The following is a 6,000-nucleotide window of genomic DNA, read 5'->3' on the forward strand; positions in this document are numbered from 1 at the left end:
CGTGTTTTGCCAACTCTGTTGGAGACAGTCTTACTCGATTTGTGCTCACAAGTATATATAAAACTAGCCAGTCCCCCCGCGTTCGCGGGGTGTTGAACGGGAATAGCATTTGCTGGTTATATTCCAGTGTTGCTTGCAGATTACTAATATGTAGTATTCCCACAATCCAAGCTAGAACACTAAATATATGTTGCACCTGCAGTTGGAAATGGAAACTGTTTGGCGATGATGTCCCATGGAGTGGAGGGCATGCTGGCATGATACATTTTTTGTGCAAACCACAGGAAGGCAGAAGAGTAAACATATCAGCTTCATCAAAGTAAGATGTCATGTATTTAGGGAACTGCAGGTGCAACATATAATCCGTCTTTTTCAGCCGGAACAGCGTTTTTCTCTCAAAACAAATAAGGTGGAACGGTGTTTTGGCTTATTTTTTCAGCGATATTGGTTTTCTTAATTGGTGTTCAAAATGTAGTAAGCAGAGGGATCCACAGAATCAGCGCCCTGCGAGTACAAAATGTAGTATTTCCACAGTATTGCTCACAGAGAAGGATGTGGAAGTGAATAATTGCTTTGCACTAAACATTGCAAAAGCTAAAGTGCCCGTAACAATGGCTCCGTTCGCTTCGCTGAAAAAACAAGCCGAAACATTGTTCCGACTAATTTGTTGTAAGAAAAAAATACTGTTTCAGCTGAAAAAAATAAGCTGAAAAGTACGGATTATAAGAGAAACGAGCAAGGCCAATATTATTCGGATACATCCACGACAGTAATAAAGTTGGAGACCATATTATAGCATCGCTTGCACACCATCTCCCTTGGCACTTGTAGGCACTCCATCGACCATGCCGCAAACAAATTTCATGCTGCATTGCTATTTTAAAAGCTGCAACACCATTAAACCTGAGAGACTGATGTGAATTAGTCGCGGACGACAAATTGTTAGCAGGTCTATAGGCGAAAAGCATATGGTCAGATTTTTTCTGCGAAACCAAATTACCAAATGGGTGTGAGGTAAAGAAGAATATTAGTGAGCAGAGGGATACATTTAGTTTCATGTGCTCTAGACAATTTGGTCGTCCATGTAATATAGGCGAAGCATATAAATTCAATTCCGCTAGGTGATCTGTGAACCACCACGTTATATTATATAAGCTACATTTTAGGTGGACAGCTGATGAGTACACGCAGATTTTTATATTGTACAGCAAACTGAATTTTTTTCCCTCCAATATAGTTGCAGGAAGTGTAAATCATAGATTGTGAAATGTTTTCCTGAATATTGGGTTACAGATGTATATCATTCTTGCGGCAGGAAGTGATAGCAATTAAATGAAGGTTTGTTTGCTATCATAAATACGAATGAACCTATCACCTCATAATCACCTGATGATGAAATATGTTGGCATGCCATGGAAAATGGCTGGTACTTGTATTTGTTGGTACATTGAGGAAATGGAAATTCTTTATGTGTAGCATATTGGTTCTATTAAAAACAGGGATAACATAAGCTACGACCAAATTAGGGGCACACTACTTCAGCCATTGTAGATAAAATAAATTACAACGAAAGATAAAGTTGAAGGTTTTGTCAAGATTAATATGACATTGAGTGATGCATTTTATGTTGCAGGGAAGTGACGCTTATTAGACTGCAAAGCAATAACATAGAGAGCACACCTGAAACAGAATCAGTCTGAGCAAAGCACTAATGCATATATGACTATATCATTCACGCAATTATCAGTAATCAGGTATAGATCTTGTGGAGCATCGTAGGACTATTCATTGTAAGCATGGAGCACATATTCAGGGTCACAGCTGTATATGGTAAGCCAAGGATGCTGAAAACAATTCAGCTATACATATTTCAGAGACGCACTGAGAATTGGAGGTTGTAAAAAAGGTTAATTGGATCCGTGCCATTATAATTCTTTCGTTTTTGAAGCGCACCATTACTATTCAACAAACTACTCCAGTGCCATTATAATTCCGCACTTGTTTGAGCCACGCCACTATCTACGCCCGACAACGTCTTGGGGCCACTTTCAGGCATATCGGAGTGAGACGTATTTTCGTATGGACTCTTTTGCCCTCCCCCGAAAGGATAAGGCCACCGACGCCCGCGTCCTCTGTCCATTTGCTGTCCCTGTTCCCCACTCGCTTCCCCAATCCCTAACCCTAGAACACCAGCGGCGCAAATCCTGTTCACCGGCGACGGCGAGGCGCTTTGCGGCGGTGCACTTGGTCTCCGGCGAAGACTAGGCGGAGTGGGCATCCTCCAACCATGAAGGTTGACATCGCTGAGGCGCCGGTCCAGTAGTGTTGTAGTGGCCATGAAGACCGGTGACATCCCACCTGCGTCTTCAGCGACGGCGCCGAAAGACGCCGACCTCGGATTCAGGTATGCTCTCTCTTAGTAGAACGCTAACTCGTGGTTGAAGTTGCTGTGGACTAACTTGGGACGATTATGCAGTATAAGTTGTTAGGGTTTTCCGCTCGTACTTGTTTCAATTCAGCTTTGACTGCTTTTCTTCTCATTTCTGTTGTGCTAGGATGTCTATGTTTTCGTTAGAGATCAAAGTTGAAGCCTTTATGACGAAAGACAGTGATGGGAAAAAATCATACTGTAAGGGAAAGGTTGTTAACTGGGTTGTGGAGGCAGGCACGATTACATTTGATTTGCTGCTTTCTAGCCTGTCCAGTGTGGTCAGTTGGAGCTCTAACCAGAAGGCCACAGTTTGGTTCTTTGACAAGATTGTTGGTGAGGATGTAATGCTTGTAGATGAAGTGCAGTTCCAAAACTTGTTTGAAATGTTTAAGTCAGAGATGCATTGCCAAGTGCTCTTAGTTGTAGTGGATAATACTGTGTGGGAACAGCATGAGTTTGATGATTTAGAACCCCTGTGTGTGATTCCACCTGACATAGATGCATCAAAGAAGCCTGCCTGTACACAAATGCAACCAGACCTACCACATCTTAATGATCCAGAACCACAACTTGATCCACCAATGCAGCCTGAACCACCACAACATCATGATCCAGAACCACAGCCTCATCCAACAATGCCTACTAGTACAGAGCGTAAACAATCCAAAGGTGTTGAAGAAGAAGTCCCTGACATCTTTGACAATGAAGAAGAATATGTTGGTGTCAATGATGAGCATATGTACATTTCAATTCCACCCGTACAACCATCTATGAATGCTACTGCTGATTCATCTATGCCTACTAATGATGCCAATGAAAATGTTGTTGTTGAAGGGGCTATACCTCCTGAGGCAAAGGTTACTGATGCAGATCCTGATGAGATAAGGGTCCTCCATGATCCTGAGAACCCAAGAATAGAGAAGGGTGCCTTGTTTCCTGACATAATAGCATTCAAGAAAGCTATGAGGCACCATGCTGTGAAGACATGATTTGAGTTTGCTCGTGGCATCAAGACTGACCCTACCAGGTTTATTGCAAAGTGCAAACACCCTGGTTGTCCTTGGCGCATTCATGCTTCAAGGATTCATGATTAGAAAACTATACAGGTACATGCTACTTGTAGCTACTTGCTCCTTTTGTATTAATTTAGTTTGGATGTGCATACTACTTATTCATGCTTGCCTTGTCCATATTAAGGTTCTACCAGCAGAGCACAATTGTCCAACCACGAAGCTTGTTGAAAACAAAATGGCTTCTCAAAGCTAGGTGGCAGATAGACTAATAGACTGGTTAAATAAGAATCCAAGCAAGGGGCTGAAGGCAACAAATGAGAAGGTTGAGGGAGATTATGGAATAAAGCTCAAGTACAGCAAGGCATATTTAGGCATGCAGTTGGCACTGTAGCAAATTCATGGTAAATATTCAGAGTCATTCAAAATGCTATTTAATTGGAAAGCTCAGATGGAGATAACTTGTCCTAGTAGCATTGTAGAGATAGATGTGTAGAAAGTAGGCAAGAAAAGAAGGTTTAAGAGGATATTTGTAGCTCTCAAACCATGTGTGGATGGGTTTCTAGCTGGCTGTAGGCCATTCATTGGTGTAGATGCATCTAGTCTGATTGGTAAATACACTAGACAGTTGGCATCTGCTATAGGAGTTGATGGACATAATTGGTTGTATTACATTGCATATGTAATTTTTGACTGTGAAAATGAGGACAGTTGGAAGTGGTTTATGCAGCAGTTGAGAAGGGCTGTTGGGAGCCCTCATGATCTAGTGATCTACACAGATGCATGTAAGGGCTTGGAGAAGGCAGTGGGTGCTGTGTTTCCTGAGGTTGAGTACAGAGAGTGCATGAGACATCTCTATTCCAACTTCATGAAGCATTACACTAGAGATGTTTTCATAACTCATCTGTACCTAGCTGTTAGGAGCTACACTAAAGGGCTGTTCAGGTGGCACATGAAGAAGATACATGACTTTGCTCCAGATGCAATTCAATACTTGCAGGATCACCACAATACGATCTGGTATAGGTGTGGGTTCTTAGAGGACAACAAATGTGACTACCTAACAAACAATGTATCAGAGAACTTCAACAGTCAAGTTAAAGACATGAAAGGGCTGCTGATACATGAGTTGGTTGATGGGCAAACAGGAATGGTGCCTCTTTTGAATTGTTAAAGTAGCACCTCATGTGTCTTTTGTAGTCATGATGCGTAGTCATGTTAGGTAACACTAATTTGGGAACTTTGCACCTAGAATGGTGCCTCTTGTCATCTGGTATGTTATGTTGCATGGACAAAACCAACTTGTTATGTTATTTGGGCATTGCCAACCTGTTATGTGATCTGGTGATTTTAGTTAATTGCATGATTGCTTATCTGGTATGTTATTGAGGGCATGCAATGGCAAAACATTCAGTCACAAACATCAAAAACATGTCCGATGATAGCCACATTCATTAACCAGTGCATATCAACCACATTCAGACAAGAGTTTTGATAACAGCTACCTAAATGACATGACCAAAGCTTGATAGATAAGGGTTCAGATAAAAGGTGCCTAAATTACATTCAGATAAGGGTTCAGATAACATACTACCAACTAAACTTACAGCTAACCTAAATAATCTGACAACTAATCACTAGTGGAGAATTCTTTCCCTTAGCTATCTCTTCTTTGATCTCTTCCTTGGCCTCCATGATCTTGACGATCACTTGACCAAGCTGGGCCTTCATCTCACACATCTGCAGCTTCAACTCACAAACCTTGAGTTTCAGGTCGGTATGGACCTCTCCTCCAACTACTTGAACTTCTTCTATAGGAGCTAGATTCATCAACTCATGGTGATTCGAGCATAGGTACTCCACATAGGCTTCCTCAAATCAATAGTATGGACGCTTGTTGTCATTTTGCGACAACAGAAAACCTTGCTCAAACCAACAAACATAGAAAATTGAAGCTAACAAAGGCTGCCAGCGCACAACATACCAGAAAGTGGTTAGGGAACTTGTAGTACACATCATTGTTCTTGCTCTTGCATCTTATCACCTTGAGGCTGCACTTGGGGCAGTCGATCCTAGGGAGGTCACCAAACTAGGTCCTGCTGGACGATACGCCGCTGGCCATCTCCTAAGACGACCAAGGCACGGGTGATGGAGAGGGGAGAAGCCAATGGAGAGTGCCGTTGTCGATGAAGAACAGAGGACGGGGACAGGCGCGGGTGTTCTAGGGTTAGGGATTGAGGAACAAGAATGGGAAACGGGGACGACCAAATTGTCTAGAGGATGTGAGCATCGGGCGGCCTTATCCTTTCATTAGAGGGCAAAACAGTCCATACGAATATATGTATCACTCTTGTACGCCTGAAAGTGGCCCCAAGATGCTATTCGGCGTAGATAGTGGCGTGCCTCAAATAAGCGCGAAATTATAATGGCAATGGCGTAGTTTGTCGAATAGTAATGGTGCGCTTCAAAAATGGGAGAATTATAATGGCACAGATCCAATTAACCCTTGTAAAAACTCACATGTTTCCGTAAGACTGAATGACCTAGGATTGGTGATTT

This window comes from Miscanthus floridulus, chromosome 19 (assembly GCF_019320115.1).
Source record: "Miscanthus floridulus cultivar M001 chromosome 19, ASM1932011v1, whole genome shotgun sequence".
Classification (NCBI taxonomy): Eukaryota; Viridiplantae; Streptophyta; class Magnoliopsida; order Poales; family Poaceae; genus Miscanthus; species Miscanthus floridulus.